The 23,623-nt window shown below is 41.6% G+C and overlaps 1 protein-coding gene across 4 annotated transcripts in view; it reads left to right on the top strand.

Moving 5' to 3' along the window:
* PACRG (parkin coregulated) overlaps positions 1–23,623 on the top strand; it is a 530,362-nt gene that overhangs the window by 236,271 nt on the left and 270,468 nt on the right. The window lies entirely within an intron of this gene.

The raw sequence follows: 23,623 nt of genomic DNA on the forward strand, positions 1-23,623 counted from the left end.
GGCCCCAGGGGTTGCCTTCCATAGAATCCTAGGAAGGTAGGATTAGAAGGGACCTAATCCAGTTCAATCCCATGCCCAAAGCAGGATTATCCCTATCCAAACCATCCCATACAAAGAAATTGCACAGTCAACCCTGACCCAGCCACAAGACATAAACATCATAACCACCACAGGTAAAGAAGGGGGAGAACGGTGACCAATGTCCTGCTGCTGCAAAGGTTGTTAAAATACACTTGAGAGATCCATGGAAGAGAACCACGCCCCTGCTACAGAGGTAGACAAAATCTTCTACAGTCCCTACCAATCTGACCATGGAGTAAAATGCCTTCCTGACCTCAAATATGGTGATCGATCTGACCGTGAGTGAAGGGCTAGGATCCTCTAGCCAGGACTCTCCATCATTAAATCCCAGCAGGACACACCCCAGTTAAAATCCCCAGCCTTGGCTGCAGCCAACACCCAATTCTTCCAAGGAAAGTGAACAAAAAAACACATGTAGCAGCAGGAGGGGGAAAAGAAATCCTTCCTGACTGCATGTGGCAACTAGCAAAGTCCAGAAACATGGGAAATACCCACAGTAGGACATAAGCATAGCTACTCCTTTCCCCTGATGGTTTAGTCAGTGCCCCCACATCAAAGGAGGGAAAGGCATTTTTTCTTGTCAAATCCTTCCACAGGGAAACCTATGGGCGTCTATAAACATGCTCTAGGGGTGGGGAGGGTGTGGAGAGCAGTTGTGCTTTAATTACAGTGACTCTTGGGAGCCACTCTAATTTAAGTGCCCACAGCATCTTGTGTATTCAGCATCCTCCACTTCAAAATGGCAGTGGGGGCACTTTAAAACTCATTTGATAAGCTTTAATTAAAGCACCCCTCCCACCATTTTGAAGTATGGAGGTACTGAATACACAAGACGCTGAGGCTGCTGGAGCATGCTAATTAGCATGCTCCAGCAGACTCAATTAATCAAGTCTACTCCGATGTGCTGTAATTACAGTGCATCGGAGTAGGTGTCCTACACATCTAAAGGCACCCAATGGTCTTTTATTGTGTTTAATTGAACTGGTTTCTTCTATGATGTCCAAAGAAGGAAAACTAGTGTAGTTCTTATCCATCAACTAATTCCTTCTAAGTGTCCTTTTTCTATCCCAAAATAATTTTATCATCTGAAATGGATTTGCATTTCTTTTAAATTTGCTGATCAAAATAGAAAATGCCCATACTTCTGGTATTTCAAAAATTAACCTTGAGTGGTAATATTATTCTATTCTACTCCTCATGCAGTTTACAGAGGTGGAAACCAAGATCTGCAGACAAACAGGTACATAGTAGACATAACAGAACTGCCAACCTTTTGCATTGAAACTTGAAACAACATATACCTGTCCTATTTTTAATATGGACAAAAAATTAACCAGAACTTATCAGAAGATGTGGTGAGACCTATATACTTACTGGCTGCATTACTAACAGGCTTTGGGTCCTTCTTTTCTTTTCTTTTTCACTGATGTGGTGAGGCAAATGACAGTATGTGAACTTTCCCCTGTTAGCACTCCTTTTCAGTTTGAGTAGTGACTAATTGTTTTAATGAGCAACTAATGACCTAAGACATCTTCAGGGCCAGTGTGATTGTCTATACATGCAATATTTCTGGTTTTTAATCATGCCGAATGAGCACAGGTTTTTTAATGTATCCAAAATGTATCTGTTTGCATAAACAGACAAATCTGTAAAGTACAGATTCCCACTTCTGAAGTAAATTGTGTATTGTAAAGGGACATTAGGAGATCTATGCAGTACTTTCTTCAGTGGGAATAATTGATTTATACCAGTTTCCCAACCATGATATTCATTTGTGTTTGTAACAATTTGTTTTTATTACCAAAACAATTAAAAAGAAGGACTAAGTTATTTTAAGCAAACAGCTTCATTTTAAATTCATCAATTTCTGGTTTGAATGTAGCACAGCTGCATTGTAATGTGATCAAGCACAATAAAATCTACTCTCTTTTTTTATGGATGGCAAAATTTTACAATCCAGGTAGATGCACAATTATATATAAAATGTTCTGAAAGTGAAGGTAGAATTTAATGTTTAAAAAGTTAATATACTAAATATTATACCTACAGTTTCATGTATGTTAAAACTATGAGTCTTGAACATACAGTGAGGCCGTGATACATACGATAGTTACATTCTTGAAAAAAACACTGTGCAAATAGAAATTGCTTAAAAAGCTACCAAGGGTATGGGAAATAAGGCTTTAGGATTCAGATGCAGCTGATAATTTGGCTGATAAATGTCCGTGAGTGCACGCAGCCTCAGCACAGCATGCAGGCAGTGAGGAGCAGAGCCTGGCAGCTTGGAGAGCTGTATGAAGTTGGTAAGTCCGATGTGGTGGAAGGGGACGAGGGAGGGAATGGTTGCCGTGGGGTAGTTCAGTGCCCCCCATGGTGAGGGAACAGTGGAACAGGGGCAGACACTGCCCAGCCAGGGTGGGGCAGGCACAGGACAGAGCCACAGCTCATCCGGAGGGCACAGGGAGCGGCCCCCACTGCTGTGCACAACCTGGGAGGGCACAGGGGGGTGCCCCCAGATCTGCATGAGGCAGGGCAGGGCAGGGCAGGGCGTGGTGAAGTGAGTGGGCTGCAGCTATGGGCTGGAGCCGGGGCTATGCAAGGCTTTTCTTGGTTGGAACTGGGCTCAGGGCAGGTGGTGGTGGTGCTGGGAGAGGGCTACTGGGAGGGCTTTAGCCACCACAAAAATTGCTATAGTCTCCACCCCCATAACCCCCTTCCAGCAGCGCCACTGCCCACCTCAAGCCCAGCCTGGCTCATCCCCCACTGAGAAGAGCCCCTCACAGCCCCAGCTCCAGCCCGCAGCTGCAGCCCACCCCACCATGCGCAGATCTGGAGGGCCCCACCATGCCCTGCTGGGTTGCACGCAGCAGTGGGAGCTGCCCCCTCCTTGTGCCCCCCAGACGAGCTGTGGCTCTGTCCTGTGCCTGCTGCACCCCAGCTGAGCAGCACCTGCTGCAGCCCCTGCCTCCCTCACTACAGGGGACATTGAACTGCCCTCCCTCACATCCCTTCCTTCCCCCCTCCCCTTCCACCACAACATGACACACTTACCAACTACATTGAGAGCAGCGTGGTGTGTGTGTGGGGGGGGGAGGGGCTGGGAAGCGACCAGATGATTTTAGATGTATCTGCGCATCTTGGTGCCTGCGCTGCACCAAGTGTAAAAGTGAATCCGTACTGTGTACAAAAATAAAGGGTCACAATTAATTGATCATGCATAACTAAAACCATGAAAAAATACCATGTAAATTGAGGCCCAACTGTATTTTATTGCTGAATCTTTCTTCACATCTATGTTTTTTCCACCCATATTTGAGGTCTATTTATCTGAAATTCCTAAGTGTGATCATACTATTGAGGTTTTTTGACATGAGTCCAACAGAGACTAATTATAAAGCAGATTCATATATCTTGTAGTAGAGACTTTCTGGTAGATGGAACAGATCCATACTCTTTATTATTCCATTTTCCTTGGTTTAGCTCAGCCTAGTGGTCATATGTTATCATAGTGGGATGAGACAGTACATTTGTCATCTCACTGAATAGGAGAGCAAGACAACCCAAAGAATCTTCTAAAGAAGTACAGTACTAAAATTAAATTATGGACTTAAGCAAAGACTTTCATAAAGAAAAATACTTAATATATTAGTTTATAAAACAAAACTTCCATTTAGCTTTTGCTAGTAATTGATCATTATGTGTAGCTCAATACATTTTTAGTTGGCTTCAAAACCTATACAAACCTAACATTATGCAGAGTAGCATATTCTCAGTATAACTGGCAAATAAGTTGTACATCTCAGTCAGAGCATGGCTGGAGAATGATGTGGCCAGAAATCTAAACTCACCAAAATATTATTTGTTTGATCCTGCCAAATCAAAGTGAAACACCAGGAGTTTTGTAAGGGAAATATATGGAATTCTTGATATAAACAGGGGTTATGATGAAACACTACAGCTCTTGAGGAGATCAGGGGCCCGAACTGCTCATGGGAAAAAAATTATGGATTTTATTATAGAAATAAATCAGTACAGTTATTTGGTTCAAATTCCCAAACCTTCTACACTTAGAATTAATTTATCAGAATAAAAATTATTGTTTCATATTTCTTGAAAATAACAAATCAAACTACCTCACTGAGGCTGCAATTTATATAGACTCTTGCAGGACTGAGATAGAGCCATAACAAAGAAGTGCCTTCCCAAAGGAAAATTTTCTTCTAGATCTTTAATCCAGAAATTGTCTACTTTTTTTAGAGATCAAGTTTTTTCTTTATTTTCCCCCAATCTAAGTGCTCTATCAGTCTTGATAGAGGAAAGCTAGCTAGCTCCTATCCAAGCCATGATTTTTATTAAAGAATATTCTTTGGACACTGGGTAATATGGTTTTTCCACACCAGCTGGGTCCCATGAGATGAAGATAAAAACATGCAGGTTGGCTTCATACTAAAAACACTACAGTTCTTAGTAGCACGTCCATGCTCACCTAGAAGATTAAAAAAATGTTCTCATCGACTTTAGTGGAAGATAAATCTGTGTTTCTCCCTCCAAACATGCGCATATGCATGCTCAATGAGAGGAACAAAAAGACAAAGACTTAAAATCCTTACTGTGTTCCGCATTCAGTAAAAATGCTTTCAGCTGCAAACTGCTGTTAGCTGGAGACTGTAATAGAATTTACTTTCAGATACTGTTAACTCAGGGCTCCATCATTGTTACGAATAAAAATGAATGAAAACTTGCCCGGGACATAAAAGAATGACTAAAAGTGCCATATACACAGCTAGCAAAGAGTTACAGCTCCCCCTACCACCCACTCACCCGCCTACCTGCACACCAGCTTTCATATACTACTTGACACCAACCACTGGGAAAAAACAACCCCAGAAAAATCTCCCTGAAGTTAAGATTTTTGTGGTGATATCTTTTATTGGACCAACTGCATGGTTAGGATAGACTTAGACAAGCTTTCAAATGTAGTGCATTCTTTTTCAGGTCTGAGCTCTCCCTGAAGCTACACACTTAAATGTGTTCTGGATAGTAATTATCATGAGATAAAAGCACTAATCATGTAATAATAACTTTTGTAGAAGTAACAGATAATGATTAATTGGTTCTTCTATGCTTCACAATCACCAAAATGTTTGTAAATATAAAGGAAACTCTAACAAGTATCGTTTGTTTAGAGCTTATGGCCTCTGAATCGTTGTAAATGATCTGGGCTAGGGAAAGACATTACACATAAAATGGTTTAAGTGATCTGAAACTGGTTTAAACCTGTAACAGAACAGATGTTCAATGCACATAAACCAGTTCAAAATGTCTGAAACTGCTTTAAGATAAACCTGGTTGAATGTAGTATCAGACTTAACTGATTTGGCTCGTACCGGTTTATTCGATTTCTGTCCCAGACCGCTTGCTTATTTAAGACAAACCAGACTCCCCCAGCATCCCGGCATGCTCTTGGGCTGAGCGGGGCTCTCTGCTCCACAGCAGACCTGGCTCCTCCCCTCTGCTCCCTGGCTGCAGCTCCCACAGTCTCTGCAGGCATCTGCCTGGCTTCTGCTCCCCCCTCCCCTTCCCACTCTCTGCTGAGCAGGCATTATTCTATCCCTCACAGACATCTCTCAGCATTAGCTAGCAAACTACATGCTGGCTATCCCCAAGCGGTGGCACACAGGAAAAAGGCAGAATCAACAGATAGCTGGTAATGTTCTTCTATTGTTTTATTAATGAGCTCATAAACACTGAGTTAGGGGTGATAAACATTCCCTGCTGGGCTGGTCAGGAGGGAGGGGGAAACAGTCCCTAATCCTGCTGGGGCCTGGCAATGCCACCCACCCCTTAGCTCAGCTTTGTGCAAGGGAAGGGAGGGCTGCTCTAGTGCCCCCCAGCTTCTAGCCTGAGCCACCACAGGCACGTGCCTGCATTTCGGGAATGAAAAGGGAATTTTTATCCACCTCCAAATCAGTTCAAGCTTTGCAGATTAGAGTAACCTGCAAAGATTGAATCAATTCCAGCTCAGACTTTTTGAATGTCTGCCCCTAGGGCCTGGGATTTTTTCCCAGTTCTTTGACTGTCTGCATATTCGGATCTACTCCTGCGAGGCTGCCTCAGGCCCCAGCCATGTCATCCCTGCACAGCTGCATCAGGCCTCAGCCCCCCATAGCTGCATTGTGTCCTGGCCAGGCCAGTTTTGCATGGGTGAATTAGGCCCTGGTTTGTTTCCTCTGTCCACAGGCCTGCCCAGCCCGGGGCAATCCAGCTTCATGGGGTTTGGAAATTTGGTGCCCAGGTAGTGATGGCAGAATTAATTTCCACTGCTCCCCTACTGCCAAATTTCCAGACCCATGGATTACACGGCTTCACAAACCACATCTGGCCTGTGGGCTAGGCGTTGAACACATCTGATATAAGGCATGTGATATATAGTGCACTTAACTTTTGCACTAACAAGTCCTTCTCTGAGGGAACTGATTTGTAGGGCAGCAATATGTGCAATAGATAAGATTTTGGATGATCTTTTTTTAATCCAAATGTCCCTGATAAATGCTGGTTTTAAATCAAAAGACTGTAAGTTTCATTTGTGATGCATATTGTTTCTGCATGTTGAGATTTTATTTTTTTACTCTTAAAAAAATCCCCCCCTAGTCAGGATAGTTTAGAAATTAGAGATGATAAAGATGAATCTAAGATGATTTTTGAAGAAATGAGAATTTCAGACATGAATTTAAGTAACAAGCCAGAACAGAAATTAAACTACACAAAAAGTGGAATAGCTATTTGTGACTTAAATTTAACCATACAGTTTTCAGGTCTCTTTTCCCAGTAGTTAATCAATATAGTAGTTTCTTATTCACAGCACCTCTTAAAGGTTTTACAGTAACCAAACTAGGCATCTATTGTTCAAAGGTCAAAAGCCTTGTGATGTATTATATTTCTATGATATCTGTGGCTCTGGAATTATTCCCTTCAGACAACCAGATTGTTCAGGAAAGAGGCTTCAATAAGTCTGAAATCAATTTTTCCCCTTGTTGTATATCATAGTTAATTATCAGAGCTATAACCCATTAATTATCTTGGATTAAATTCCTTAAAAAAGTGTCCTGTTAGAAAATTTGATAACATTTTATATTAAGTGTCCATTAACTAATACTAAATTACAGTGTAACGCCTCTGGAAGTACATGTGACATCCATATGAATTCCGAATGAACTCATTATTATCTATGCTATTATAATGAATACCAAATCAATTTATAATGATAAAACACTTAAAATAAAGTGCTGCTGAAATTTTATGTTCTCATCAGTTGTAAGAATTAAATGTGAAAATAGTTCCCTGGAACAATTGTTGGCAGTCTCCGTTTCATTTGTGTGGAAGTATAGAAGCTGCAAGTATGTATCATGGAAAACCAGGAACCAATGTAGTTTAAGAATCGACTAGGAAAGGACTGAAGTGCAAAACCAACCTATCAGGTGAATTTCAATCAAAAATGTTGACAGTTTTTTCAATATTATCTTTGCTTTTATGTAATAAGAATATCTTGATAGCAGAAGTATACATTAGAAACTCTTCACTGGCACTTTAGGAATCATACATATATACTACATTTCAAAATATGAAAAGAGCATTATTATGGATAGAAAACTAAGAACTTAGGAAACATCAAATTTCTGGTTACTTGTAAAACTATAACACTGCTTGTTTGTGCCTCTCTCCCTTACACAAAAAGTCAAGGCTTCTTTGGAAAAACTTGTCCATTCCTATATCCAAGGGAGATGATCATTGTCTGCTTATGATGCAGGCTACATTTCCTTTCAAGATAATAGGAAGAGCAAAAAATATTTTTGCTTGTATGAAGTGTAGATAAATATTGTTTCAGTATTCAAACACTGAATGGAGGCTATGCAGGCAACCATAAATCTGGCATTTCCTAACATCTGATTGCTTGACTTTGCAATCTAATTAATGTTCTTTTAAGCTGCACAAGCTAAGTCTATTCCATCTCGGAGGAAAGGCAGCAAAAGCGAACCAGGGAAGCCAAAGCTGCGACAGAACTCCAACTAGCTACAAGTATCAAGGACAATAAAAAGTCCTTTTTTACATATGTGGAGAGCCAGAGGAAAAGCAAGGGCACCATTGGACCCCTACTAAACCAGATGGAACAATTGACAACCGATGCCCAGGAAAAAGCCAACTTGCTAAATGGGTACTTTGCATCGGACTTTCACCAGTCCCAAGGGACATCCCTACCTATTATGGGACGGGAAGGCCCGGGTGAGGGAGATTCCTTACTCTCCACCAATGCTGACCTTGTGAAGGAACACCTTGAGAGGCTGGATATCTTCAAGTCAGCCAGCCTTGAGAGCTTACACCCCAGGGTACTCAAGGAGCTGGCAAACATCATAGCTCAGCCCCTGGCATGGATCTTCAAGAACTCCTGGCACTCTTGTGAAGTGCCCGAAGATTGGAAGAAGGCCAGTGTGGTGCCTATCTTCAAGAAAATGGTGGTTGACGGAAGTCAATCATCGTGGTGCACTGTGACTAGTGGGGTCCCTCAAGGCTCTGTCCTTGGGCCTATACTATTCAACATCTTCATTAATGATGTGGACATTGAAGTCAGAAGCAGAATGGCCAAGTTTACCGACAACACCAAACTTTGGGGTAAAGCATCCACACCTGAGGACAGGAGGGTGATCCAGGCTGACCTTGACAGGCTCAAGAAATGAGTGGACGAGAACCTGATGGTGTTTAACACTGAAAAATCCAAGATTCTCCACCTTGGGAAGAAAAACCTGCGGCATGCTTATAGGCTCAGCAGTGCTACACTGGCTAGCACTACGGATGAAAGGAACTTGGGGGTCATGATTGACCACAAGATGAACATGCGCCATCAATGTGATGCTGCTGCTAGTAAAGTGAGCAAAACCCTGGCTTGCATCCATAGATGATTCTCAAGCAAATCCCAAGACAACATTCTCCCGTTGTACTCAGCCTTGGTGAGGCTGCAGCTGAAGTACTGCGTCCAGTTTTGGGCTCCACAAAAAGGATGTGGAGAAGCTTGAAAGAATCCAGAGAAGAGCCACGCACATAATCAGAGGTCAGGAAAACATACCTTACGATGACAGGCTGAGAGCTATGGGACGACTCAGCCTGGAAAAGCGCAGGCTCAGGGGTGATCTGATGGCTGCCTATAAATTGATAAGGGATGGTCACCAGGATCTGGGGGAACTTTCGTTCACCAGAGTGCCTCAAGGGATGACAAGGTTGAATGGTCATAAACTCCTCCAAGACTGTTTCAGGCTGGACATAAGGAAGAACTTCTTTACTGTCCGAGCCCCCAAGGTCTGGAATAGACTGGCACCAGAGGTGGCTCAAGCACCTACTTTGAATGCCTTCAAGAGAAATTTGGATGTTTGTCTTGCTGGGATCCTATGACCCCTGCTGACTTCCTGCCCCTGGGGCAGGGGACTGAACTCGATGATCTTCCGAGGTCCCTTCCAGCCCTAATGTCTATGAAATCTATGAACGTAGCGCACTTTCTAAAAATGTAATTTCCTAGGCTCTTTTTTAAAAGTAAAAAAACATTTTCCATAGTGTAACATCATGTATCACTAAAGGGCTTGAACGCTGAACCTTCAGCACCACTGTGCAAACACGGACCAGATCCAGGGAAGAGCCTCATGGAGTTAGTTCCCAGGTGTTCCCTGTACAGTGTCAGCTGCTGTCACGGTACTGACGTGAGAGGAGTCTTGGGATGTTCATATGTGCAGCTGTTTTGGCTGTCTTCCAAGCTGTTCTTGAATATCATATGTAAAAGAAGGAAGGTGGTGTTTTTTAATAGTTTATATATCAATAAAATCTGAATAAAATGTTATGGGGCAAAAGGAATAGACTTCTCTAGCCTCAGGGCATTGCCCTGCTGCATATAAAGGCCTGCTGCAAACAATGGTGAGTGTTTCTTAAAGAAAAGATCCCAAGAATCCTTGCAATGGAAGGTGCTAGGCAATTTGAATATGTAGTGATATATAGCCTAATATAGGTCACTATATGGTAATGATATATTTATGTCACTACTGGCTATCCATATAATGCCACATTTTTTACTTTAATTTAATTCAAGTTCTTATATTTTTATTTTCTGAAATTAAAAATATTCTTTTAACAAACTGACTCATAGTGCAGTGTTGTTTAACTCAGGGGTGTCAAACATATGGATCCATGGACCAGATCTGGCCCTTTTGTCTCCTGGAGAGACCAGAAATTTGGGGGCAGGGTAAATAGGATATGGAACCCTACTGGGGACTTGTTTTGGCAGCAGCAGGGAGAGCAACAGCTTCATTAACCCCTTTACTTCTTGAACTAACACAACGCTGCCTCTGCTGCTTGACCTGCCACCAGAGGTGGGTCCAGATCCAGCCTGCAAGGGTACCTGTACTCCAGATCCAGCCACGGGGCCAAATGCATTGGACACCTCTGGTCTTAGATAATTGAGCCAGGGATTCCTGACCTCTAATAGCAGCTCCACTCATGATTTACTAAATGACCGTGAACAAGGAATAACTTGGGTGTTCTTATTTGTAGAATGAAGAAAATACTGAAACACCTCACAGGGATGTGTAACAGGGGGCACATTTGGGGTCAGGTCTCCCGGTGGCCTGCCCACCTGTCTCTGGGGCAGTCCGCCCAGCCTCACCTGCCACAACTTTGTTTTTTCCATAAACTGATGGTATAACACAGGAAGATGCCCATTCCCCACCCTAGTGCCAGGGGGCACTATCTGAAGCTCCAAACCTCCCCTACATCGCAGCCCATGCCTCACAGATGGCATCCACATGATGTAATCATAACATACACCATGACTAGTGCTCCAGGTCTCACAGGGACTCCCTCCCTGGAGCAGCAAGTCATTGTGCTTACTCTTCAGGTCTTTTGACCCACTCTCAGCATCCTTACAGCAGAGGACTTACTGGGGTCAGGACTCAACCCTAACTCTCTGACTGAGCCCCCGACTCAGCATCTGGCCCAACTACAGCCTCAGGTGTCTACGATCATGCCTTGACCTCTTCCCCATTCACGGGTTCCTACTACACCCCCTCTAAGGCCTATATGCCATGCCCCACCCTAGGGCCTTCTCATCTTCATGATCAACTACTCACAGGGCTTGTGCTGCCCTTCAGGCTTACTCCCAGTTTGGTCCTACTCACTGTGCCCCTGGGACTGCCCTTCAGGCCTACTCCCATTCAGCCTTTCTCTATGCGGTGCTACACTCTATGCTCCTCATGCTACCCCCTCTGGGGTCTCTGGGATCTCACATCCCTGCTGGACTCAGGCACCTACACATGAGCATACCTGGCCCCCACTACTTCCACAACTCTATGCTACCTCCTCTGGGGTCTCCAGGATCTCACATCCCTGCTAGGCTCAGGTGGCACTCCACTTGCTCTTCCTGGTCCCACAACTGCCTTCAAAGCCCACCCAAAGCAGGGGCTGAGGTTAAGGTACCCCTCCTTGCCTTTCACTGGGGCAGTAACTGGCTTGGCATTTCCTGGGGACCCCTGCACCACCAGGAGCCCCACCAGGCCACCCCTTCCCGGCAGGGTGCAGTTTTAAGTCATGCCCAGGAGCAAGAGCCTCCTGCTCTTACCTTCCAAATGTTCCTGCTGCAGCTCAGCCAGGCACTAGTTCTGCCTTTATATACCCTGTTCTCAAAACGGCTGCCACCATCAGGCACCTGGTAGCTGCCTGCCTCTCACCTTAAAGTGGCAGGCACCCAAAGGTGCCCTGCCAGAGGATGAAATTAGAAATAAACATCTCTGCAAATCACTCTAAAAATATAGGGCAGTAGTGGAAAAAACATTGGGAGGGTCTTTTGGTGATGGAATGTCCAAGGAGGTTAAAGTGTTCTGCCACAGGCTTGTCTGTCTTTCTGGAACTTATGTCAGATTAGTGTTCAATTATTCTTACATGTAACATGGCCTAATCTATTTCATATAGACAGCAGAGGGGCACTATAAGCAGGCAATAGCATATATGATATTGGTAGAATTACAGATGAGTGAATCTCAGACGTTATGACCTGTGTCATTTGGTCCATTGTTGTTTGTACTGATGAGAAGATACAGCTTGCAGCTGGGTCTTTTGGAAGGCCTGGTACCTCAGTGGGGATGACAGGTAGTCTGTTGCTGCAGAGAAACCCTTAGAGGTTGGGGGCACTGTCTATAGGCCTGGACAGGTTTTTCCCTCATGGCTACCTTAAGATGGTCATCATTTTCCAGGGGAGGGCTGAAGGTTATTTGAAGGTGACCTTCAGCTTGAAAGTGTTCAAGCTCGGGGTTGTAAGTGACAACCAGAGAGATTCTCTTGTCTTTGTCTCAAGGTTGGTATTGTAGCAGGTCAGAGTTGGGTCTCAGTTTGTCTCTGTTTATCTGAGTGGCTATGGTTTTTCAGTTGTATTGTAAGTATAGGAATCCCATATCTAGATCCTTAAGATTTGCATCTCAGTTGGTGTGAACAGAGCAGATACCCAGCTTGTAACATAGAGTTTGACTGTAGATGGTGGATGTAGTGGTATGTGTAGGATGAAAGCTGGTGGCATACAGGTAGCTGTGGCACTTGGTAGGTTTCTGGTACAGTATGGAGGTAATATGGCCATTGGAAATGAATGTTCTGGGTGGAGTGTTCCATAGTCAGTTTGATAGAGGACTGGATGTTGTTAAAGTATGGATGTTCTCTAGAGATTCCTTCCCATGTGTCCACACGATGAAGTTGTCGTTGATGTACCTTAGGTATATCAAGGAGACAGAGGAGGTTATTAATGTTTATTCTGTGCTGTTTATTAATGTTTAGGAAATAACTATTTGATTAAATAGAAAAAGCTTATTTCAATATCTTTTTTCTAAATGATGCCATATTTGCTTGTACCATGTTATATACTTTATATAATCCAGAACTTCAACAGCCTGATTGGATTTTTAATACATGTACTTTTAGATAAGTAATGCCATTCCTATATCCAAGGGAGATGATCATTGTCTGCTTATGATGCAGGCTACATTTTCTTTCAAGATAATAGGAAGAGCAAAAAATGTTTTTCCGTAGATTATTTTTAGCAAAATTGTTGATATTAAGGAACTGTGTAATAGTTTGGCAGAAACATAGTTATAAAATGAGTGCTTCCTATCTTGCTGGTACACAGAGGCAGTCACTAGCATCCACATAAATATTTACACTAAGAATTTGAAGTCATACACTCTTCTGCATTCTAATCATCACCCTACAGCACAAGTTTTCCTCCCTCTTTCACCAAAACAAGAAAAGGATTAGAATTAACAGAAAAAATGATTTGGTACCTATTTCCCTCCGTCTTGTCAATTAACTTTATCTCCATTTTTCACTTTGCCTCTCAGTGTCATTCATGGCAGTTTTTACCATGGTTTGGCTTTTCTGCCAGAAAAAAAAAATGTTTACATTTAGAGTTATTTTTAAGTTTTGTGACTCCATTAAAAAGAGGGTGAATACAGGAAAATAAAGAAAAAGACGGAAACACTCTTAGTAGCCTCTTTCAATCATCTCTAATGTGCTCTGTTTGTCTCAGCTGCACTTTGACTAAAGTATTCCTCATTAACATATATAGAAAAGGTTTTTATTTCCTGATTTAGATCACTCTTTTAAAACTTCCTCCTCAGACCTGGGCTCAGTGTTCAAATTTGGCCTGGGGAAGGAGTGAAAGATGATATATTCAATAATGTATGAATTAATTAATATATTAATCTTCAAAATTACTATCACCTGTAAAATATAGTAGTAAATACATTAGTACTAAATATTGGGTACAGAAGTCGGGAAAATTAGTTATTCAAGTACTAGAAGTTAATAAAATAGTGTGACCAGCCTAGACTCATTTTTTAATATTCAGTTAAATCAATGACAACATACTTAACTAGTGAACAATAAGACAAATGTATTACATCATTCAAAAAAAAGTTTTCACTATTTTACCAGTAGTTTTGAAAGCAGAATGTTTACTTCGTAACATTGTGAAACTCGATGGTTCCTTCAAGTGTCAAAGCCATCAAAATTAAGGTGTTCACTGGAGAGACCAACCTTGTACCCCCTTATAATCACATGAGTAGTCCTGGATTGTATAAATAAAATTCAGGCCTCATTTTTGGCAAGTTTTGCTTTGTTCTTGCTTTATGAGAAATGGTTTACAGCAGCAGTTGGCAAAGTTTCCCAGTGATGGGCCAGAATGGTTCAGTTCTGGCTCAGGGCAGGTTGGTGCTAGGACCTGGCCACCACTGCCACTGCAGTTTGCCCCTTCCATCATTTTTCACCACTACCCATCTGTGGCATACCACAGTAAATTGTCTTGCTGCCTGGGTACAGCGTGGTATGACATGGGAAAAGCTCCCCTCCACACCAGATGCAGATGAGGCTCCAGCTCCCTGGACTGGATCTGGCCCACAGACTATAGGTCTCCTGGTTTATAGGAATACCCAACTTGTCTTTGCTGTACTACTGGCCACTTTCTGTGCAATTTATTCTCTCTTCTCCTGTCTAAACTAAATATAATCACACTGGGCACATCTACATGTGATATTAATGCAACACAATAAACTCCAGCTCAGTTTGCACTAGAGTTTATTGCTCCTGGGCTCAGTGTTTACATGTGCACTCAGGACTGCAGCACATTGAACCAAGGTGGCGCAGCCCCTGGCTGGCATGGGTCCAGGGAGTCAACTTGCCAACCCACAGCTCCACCGACCCGGCCCAACATGCTGCAGAGGGGCTGGTTGGGGCACGAGGGTGCTCCAGTGCAGGCCTAGCCATCAGGCAGCCCCTGCACTGTAGCACCCTCATGCCCCAGGCAGCCCTGGTCACCATCTATACCTGCATTGTGGTGGAGTAAATAACTCCACCATAGGATAGTACTTGTGTCAGGCAGTGCTGCCCTATGGTGGAGTTAATTACTTTACCTAATAGGAGTGCATATGTAGATGGTGATGCTTAACTAAGGAGGTAGTTAGTCAACTCTTGTGTAGATGCACCCGCTAACTACTATCTAGTTTTAATCATACTACTAAAAGTTTGATCTGTAATTTTTTCTATTTTTATTATGCCAACCTATTAAAAAACTAAATTTAAGAATGGTTTGTATAATGTGCATTATTAGAATTACTACACTTTATAATACCTTAATTTTTTCCCTTTTATCTTGAATTGATTATTCAGTTGCTGCTTTAGTTTGTTTAGATCAGTGGTTGTCAACCTTTTCAGGTCCATAGCACCCCACCACCTCATTTTTTGAGTGTGACTGCACTCCCAACTGAGAACTACTGTTAGTGCTACCTCAGTTGATCTCAGTGCTTCTCAGCTGGGTTTTGCTGCCTTCAGATGAAACTGCCCCTTATGGCTGCTGCACAGCCAGCCCACTCCCCCTTCATTAGGGGTCTCTAATTAGCCTAAGGCAGGAGGGATCTGCCTTGTTCGATGTAACTCTACATTGTTAGGCACCCCCATTCCTCCCAGAAACAGAAGTGGATGGGACAATTGCACCCTTGCTTGTTTCGGGGAGGAGTGTAAGGGGCACCAGATCAGGAAACACTGTACAGTGCAAGGCAGCTTTGCTACCTGTTTAAGGCTGATTAGAGAGCCCTAATGCAGAGGGAGTGTGCAGAGGAGTTTTACTTGGCTGCTGCTACTGTAGCACCCCTGAGAGGGCCTCACAACACCCCAGGTGAGAACTGCTACTTTACACCTTTCATTCAGTAACAGTGGAAAGGAGTATTGGGCATGTGGTCCGGGGCAGGTTACCCCAGGTAGGGTAGGGCAACAGGGGGAAGCACTTTAATTAGAGTGGCTCTGAGAGCCTCTCTAATTAAAGCACTGCTGTGTCTTGTGATCAGTGTCCCCATGCTTAAAAATGGTGGCAGGGGCACTTGACCTCAAGCTTTAGTTCAGACACTCCCACCGCCATTTTTAAGTGCAGGGACGCTGAGACATGAGATACAGGAGGCTGCTGGAGTGAGGCAATTGGTTAATTGAGTCTGCTTCGACACACTGGAATTGAAGTTCATCAGAGCAGCCTTGCTGCTTATGTATAGACATCCATTAAGATAGGAAAATGTGATTAAGCATATTATCAACAATGATTATATCAGTCAATGATATGTCTTGCCACTATTCATAGACAAGCGCTTGGCCTCACAGGATGGATCTTATAGTCAGCTTCAACAACTAATCTCCAGGGGTTCCAACCCTTGTAGAGTGTCCCAATGGCTCAATTCACAGCCTTGCCTCTTCACAGTTAAGCCTGGGAAATAAAGATCTTCCTGATGTCAAATTGTCCCTAAGTTTAGATACATAATATGGAATACAGAAGAGGCCAGCTATGAGATACAGAAGAGGCTAGCTATGAGAACTAATAATAGACTCTCAGTTCTTTTATACCAGTGAATAAGAAATTCTAAACTGTTCATCCTTTTCATTCTCTGATCTGGTCCTTTACAAGTTAACAGAGGGTTGAATGAAAAATACAGGAAGTAGTCACATATATAATATACTACTGAATGCAAATTGTAATGCTAAAATCACATTCTGAAACTCTGTATTATATTCTGAAGCTGGCTGGTTCAAAATAGTGTTAGCATTTTTTCTTTAGAAGCACAGCCAATACTCCCAAATTACATTTGTTTGATAGTATCACTTCAGTCCTTTGTGAAAAGCAGACTGAATTTATATGATAAAATCTATAGTTACATTTAATTGATCGAATTTTCCTTGAAAAAGCACTAAATTGACCCACATCTCTATAAACAAGTAAAACTTATATGCTACTTAGACACTAGGGCCGTGTCCAGATGAGCATGGCTGTGTGGTATGTGGCACCGCAGACATACCGCACATTCACCTGTTCTCCACCCTGCAAGGTAGTAGCGCATTGGCAGGGGGGGCGGGGAGGGAGAAGATCCTGGAGTAAAAAAAACCTCAGAGGACCTAGTGAAGGAAGTAAAATAATATTTGCAAGGCATAGATGTGGCTATTGGGATTACAGGAGGCCACCAATAGAGCTCTTAAGGCAATTCAGTTCTGGAAAGCCACAGTTGGGGCTAATAGACCCAATGCAAGAGACAAGTTGGTGCAGTGGTTGGAGCAGGGGTTAGAATGCCAGCTGAGAGTAAGATGGTGTCCAGGAAGCTCACATTGGCCTCTGAGGGCAGTCTTCCCCAATTTTGCCATCAGGGTGCACCTATTGGGATAACAGGGTGATACCCTGAGGGGCCAGAGGGGAGCAAGCAGGACAAATGGGGCCAGGAGGTGGTGCCACAGCCAGACACAGAGGCAGGTGTCCTGTTACAGAAAGTATGAAGTGAAATGACTTGCACTATAATATAATCTGGTGATGCTCAACCTACAGCCTATATATCAGGTCCAGCTTTTGGAGATGTGTTATATAGCCAGGGAGGCTACCTACAGGTCCAGAAGTTTGGCAGTGGGAGAATGATGGAAGCTGCTAGAGCCCTGGCAATTTACTCAGCCACTGCTCCCTGGCCACCAAATTTGTGGTTTCATTTGCAGCACCACAGGCTGGACAACATGGCCCCACATTCCAGATCTTGCTTGTGTGTGAGGTAGTCCACAGCTAGCCCCACACACATAGGGTCAGTCTGTGGCCAGATATGGTGTGCAGAGCTGGGCCAGCATGTTGGATTGCTCATAGACTGACCTCACACCACTCGTTCAGCCTGTTGCACTGGATAGATTGAGCCCCACTGTTATTAACATTAAATTGATGGAAGAAAGTACTTATAATTGCTGTCTCCCATTGCTTTCATCTATATATATGCACCAACTTTGTCAATTCTTTGTCAACAGAGTTTTAATTTCACTAAATTTTTTTCCGCTAGTGCCCCCCAGGATAACAAGGAATAACGGCCCCAAATTGTTGGAGAGTAGGTTTAGATTAGACATCTGTAAGAACTACTTCACAGTTAGGGCAGCTAGGATCTGGAACCAACTTCCAAGGGAAGTGGTGATGGCTCCTACCCTGGGGGTCTTTAAGAAGAGGCTTGATGCCTACCTGGCTGGGGTCATTTGAGCCGTTTTCGTCCTGCCCAGGCAGGGGGTCGGGCTTGAAGATCTACAAGGGCCCTTCTGACCCTGATTCTATGATTCTATGATACGATTCTATGAAAAGCCAGTACTATGGTACAAGGACAAAAATAACTTTTATGACCTGGAAGTTAGGTACTTTGTGTTCATAATAGATAGATTTTATCAATAATAATTATTATTGCATAAAGCCTATGTGGATGGCAGGGTAAAAATTCACCAATAGGGTAAGTGAGTACAACTTCCTTATGCAAACAGTGAATTTGAGCTATAAAATCTGCAAAAATGACACTTAATTTTTTTGTTCAATTTAATTTATTTTAAATAGTTTGTATTTTTAAGAGTATTTTTTATACCATCATTTATGTGGTCATTTTTATTCAGAAGAAAATGTAACAGTGTTTCAAACTCTAAATCAAATAAATAGAAAAATCAAGCTATTTATAGTTTTATATTGCTTAGTCAATTAATAAACTTGATCTATGAGGACAATAAGTAATAAACCAATATTTGGGAAAAATACTTCTAGCTTAATCTCATATATGTATTACAATAGGCATGGGCTAAATTCATACCTGGTATAAACAGATGATACTGGAGTTATACTTTGCTTGTACATTCTAGTTCTGACTTTAGTATTGCCTATGAAGATAAATTAATATGGAAGAATAGAAAATAACTGATGGAAAACATTACCAAAATATGGGTGGTTGGGTTTTTTTTTTTCAAAACTGAAGAGGAGAGAAACCAAGAACCAGTAGAGAATGGTTTCATAGTAAACTTTAAGTGTTTGAATTAAACTGCAGTAAGTAATCAGAGACATTAAGATTTAGAAGACATTGAGATTTATCAGTGACTGGCAGTCAGATTAACATGTCATTTGGGGCTGATCTGTCTCATGGCCTGCCTAGAATGGTAAGTGTTTGACTGATGGCACTTAATCTCTCCTGCTGTCCCACCAGTGAATGCCAACCACTCATATATAAACAAGAAAGGAAAATTATGGTACCTTCTATTCCTGGACATTATTGCACTTTTTAGCAGCTCTCACTAATCTTTGTCATGTGTAGCATAGACTTCCAGTTTAGTGGGTGAGTGCATGTCATGCTTTGTTGCCATAGCAACAAGCTCTGGTTATGAAGCTCATTGCTATGGTGATGTAGCATCAGTGGGCATGAACCATGATGCCAACGCTAATGCACAATAGCAACAAGCTACTGCGCAGTAACTCGTTACTACTTCACAGGAGAGTTGGAAATGACCTGTGTGCCACCAAGACTGCGCAGTAATGGCGATTATTGCACAGTCATTTAGTACTTACTTTAGAAAGTAACAACTGTGTAGTTGGGTGCACATTTGTACATGCCACACTGAAAAGTAACCAAAGCCAACAGCATTAGAAAATATGTTTAGCTTAGGGAAAATATAAGCACTATCTCCTAGCTCACTCTGAAATTAAAAGAAGTTTAATTTTTAGAAATGATAAGGAAAGCATGAAGAATTTTGACCTTAACATTCCCCTGAGTGGAGATTTAACCACATTGCTTACTTGGGTAATAAAGACAACATCTGAATATGTAGCCTTAAAGTTACTTCTGTACCATCTAGACGTTTCTTTTACCAAGCTGTTAATACAGGATGTCACTTAGTCCACTTTTCTATTCTGTGTTGACACACTGCTCTATAAATTGTTCAACTTAGAGTTCATTTCTTCTAACTCCTGTAGAGGCTTCTACCATAAGGGCTATCATAGTTTTTAATGTGAGCTGATCTCTAGTTATGCCATCAGATCACAATTCCTTGGGTTCTATTCAAGGCCAAAAAATATTCTGCTAATGTGATTGATTCTTGCTTTCTGATATTATTTGCATAACAGTACTTACTATTTCCAAGTAAAAATCACAAAAAAGATCAGAAAGAAGGTGAAGAAAACACTGTCTACATGGAGCTAAAGCTTAGCATGTCATGGCCAAAGGTGACATTCTGAATTCTCCAAATATGAACTTACTGGTTCTTTATTTATAGTTAATCAATACTGTTGAGAATAAGCACTATCAAAAAACATGAAACTCCTTTTCTCCCTTTCTAATTAATGCTGTCTCCTTCACCTTTGCCATTAATTTTTTTTTTAATTTAAGGGCCACTTCTAAATAATTTAGACACAAAATTCATCCTTTTATAAATATATTTTACAGAATTTCTACATATCTTTATTTTTCTAACATTCTAAATTTTGTTCATGTATGTATGCATATTTTTATCCCTTTTGACCTGAATAGTTAGTCAAAATTCAGGGTCTAGCATATGGTTCCTTTAGGAAGAGAAGATGGTGGCAGAGATGGGGCATTGTTTACGTCTCTGGCTGTCCAGACATATTGCTTGAATTCCAGAATATATTCTTATTTTCAAGCATACTTTTATGACTTTTTAAATAGGTTCGTGTTCTTCAGTCACTGTCTCCAGTTGACACGTGTTAGATGGTATACTCTCTTCCTTAAGAGACCATCTAACTTGCTTAGCTGGTTTGGTCTAATATCCACTGTGTTTTAGGTAGTGTCCATTATTCCTGTGTATTTCACAGATCCTTTTATGCATTGAATAGCCAAACTGATTATTGTTGCTTCCCCGCTGAGACCTAAACAAAAATTGTGGGGCTGATCCTTGAAACATCCCGTTCCCTTGAACATAGTAGGAATCAAATAGTAGGAGACAGTTTCTTTGCACACAGTTTCAATCCTTTCTGGTCAGCACTTAACCCAAAACCTCTCTTTCTTTGAGCTGTTTCTCAGCATAATATGACTTGAAGTTTTCTGGGTGTGTTTGGGGTTTCTCTGCTCCTTTCCAGTGCTCCTGTGGTATTTCTGCCCCTTCTCTCTCTCATACGCAGAGCAGAAATCAAAATAAATTCACCATCTCAGCATTTACATTCAGCCCACAGTGAAGAACCTCTGCCTGCACAGCTCATATTCCTGGCCTATGTATTGGATGGTGGGTCCTGTTTTCTCTCCTATCTCTGAACAAAGGGGCATTTAGTAAATCCCTTATTTATTCTAGATAAAGGGAAGCTGTTATTTCCACAGCTTCAGCATAGTTTTTCCCAATTCCTAGCATAGAAGTATACGATTATCGATATGTTTACTTGATATTTTTTCACCTTGAGAGCAACAGATATTATTAATTTAATAGTTTAAAAATGTTTCATGGATTTTAAGGCTAGAAGTAAGTGGTTAACAATTCTGTTCCGGCCTATGCTATAGCACAGGCCATTGAATTACATTCAGTTATCCCTGTATTGAGCCCTGTAACTTACATTGACTAAGGAATACATAGTCTCAAAAAATGACCACATCTGTTAATAGCGTGTTCCAATAGTTGATCACTCACACTATATTATATTATATTATATTATATTATATTATATTATATTATATTATATTATATTGTACCTAATTTCTCATTAGAATTTCTCTGACTTTAGCCGCCAGTCTTTGTGGCTCATTATGCCTTTCATAATTTTGTGAGATCAGTCTCTTTTCCTGGGCCAGTTGCAGTGTACTGTCTCCATTAAATTTTATCTGCTCCCCAACAGAAATGATCATCAGTGAAGGTTGATAAAGGGAAGTGATAAAGGTGAAGGGTGATAAAGGAAAAAAAAAATAATAGTAACTGCTACCTCCAATCCTACAATCTCAGTGCAGTGGAGCATGCAGAGTGGGGAAAAAAGGAACCCAGCTGAATAACAATGAAGAGTAGTAGTGAAGAAGGATAGCAGCTGTGGACTAATGAGACTGTACAGCTCAAATTTTCATATGCTGTGGCAAGAATTTTACTTGGGATCAATATAACTCATGCTTTACTTGGGACCTATATATCTCACACCTATATAAATCATGGTTTTACCGGGGTGGAACTTTTGGCGTCAGGGGCAATAAAATTTCTGGCTGGGAAAGAGGCTCAATGGTGAGCCACTTTTGTAGGTCTAATTGTAGTTATGTGCAGTGTGCATGATTGTTTTCACACCTTAACTGACAGGCATGCCAGTGAAGGGTAGACCAGACCTCTAGCAGCTTTCCAGATATGCCCTCCATTTCCCCTTGGGAAAGTGAAGGGCTTCTGCTTCCTTTTCCACATTTTCATTTTCCTCTACTTTTTCCTTGTGCTACAAGGTTGTGTGGGACAGGGAAAAAGTCACATTCTACATTTGGGCCTTAGGGATTTGTCACACCTACGATCCCTGCCTTTTGGCAATAGGAATGGTGCCTCCTGCCTGAAGTGTATGTATGAAGGGAAATGTGTACAGTTTGTTTCCAGTGTAAGCTTCCCATGTCAGCCCATACTTCCCACTTTTAAACTAGTTTGCAAGATTTTCTATGATGGTAGGCTAAGCTGATTGCCATTTTGGAGAGCTGGAAAGATTTTTTTCTTATAGAAAAAAGTTGACAAACTGCTCTATAAGGTTTACACCTTTTTTGGGGCATCCAGGAGGTCTGCTTTTGGGGAAAAGGCTTAAATTATAATCATAACTGTGGTATGTTCCAGTGTTGTAAGTGGGCCAAGAAGTAGCCAACTGAAGGCCCTAAACCCTTGCTTTAGCGTCTGTCCTGGGCATTCTTATGGCTTAAAGATGGGGTATGCCCCTATGTCTACTCATCTCTTCATTGAGGAATAGAAAAGGGGATCAACTCCCTAATGGTTCAGAGGATGCATGACCTTCATATTCATCCTCAGGTTTATCTCACGGGAGCCATTTGTGCCAGAAGAGCTCCACACTAAAACAACTCCACTGGATAGTTTGAAGTAGTTTCTCCACTTATGCACCAGTTATTAAATAAAGTTGCAGTCTCCACCTTTAACTTGTACTATCTGGGTCTTTTTGCTTCCATGTTAATAAATCAATGTTCTGTTTTTCATTTCATTAAAAAAATATTAATTATTTGATACCAACTATTATTTGATAGTGTGGAAGGTAATATTTTTGCTCAGAGTAAAGGTATCAAGGCTTTTTCAGCATTTCAAGGTAAGTTACTTCAGAACAGTATGTTACTGGACAAATTCCACCAATCTGACAAATATGCATGTGTAGCGTTGACTTAGAAACTGGAATATAACAATGCCAGCTGCCATTAAAAAAACAAGCAAACAAAAAACCCAACTGTGTCTTTTGCATGTCTGTTTCTTTGTGGCATTAGAAATGCTACCACAAAAGTGTACCAGATTTTGATTTGAAGAGCAATGCTTATCTTATGTTGGCTGATGTGCACACAGAGACACATAAACACACACATTTTTTCTTGAAATTAAAGTAAAATCACTTTCATTATTTGTGAACTGAGAGAATGAAAAACAAACTTTTTATACTGTTAGATATTTGTTATCTGGATCTGGTATTTGAAACTTTATTATCAGATTTCAGAGCATTCTCTGA

This window comes from Alligator mississippiensis, chromosome 1, assembly GCF_030867095.1.
Source record: "Alligator mississippiensis isolate rAllMis1 chromosome 1, rAllMis1, whole genome shotgun sequence".
Taxonomy (NCBI): domain Eukaryota; kingdom Metazoa; phylum Chordata; order Crocodylia; family Alligatoridae; genus Alligator; species Alligator mississippiensis.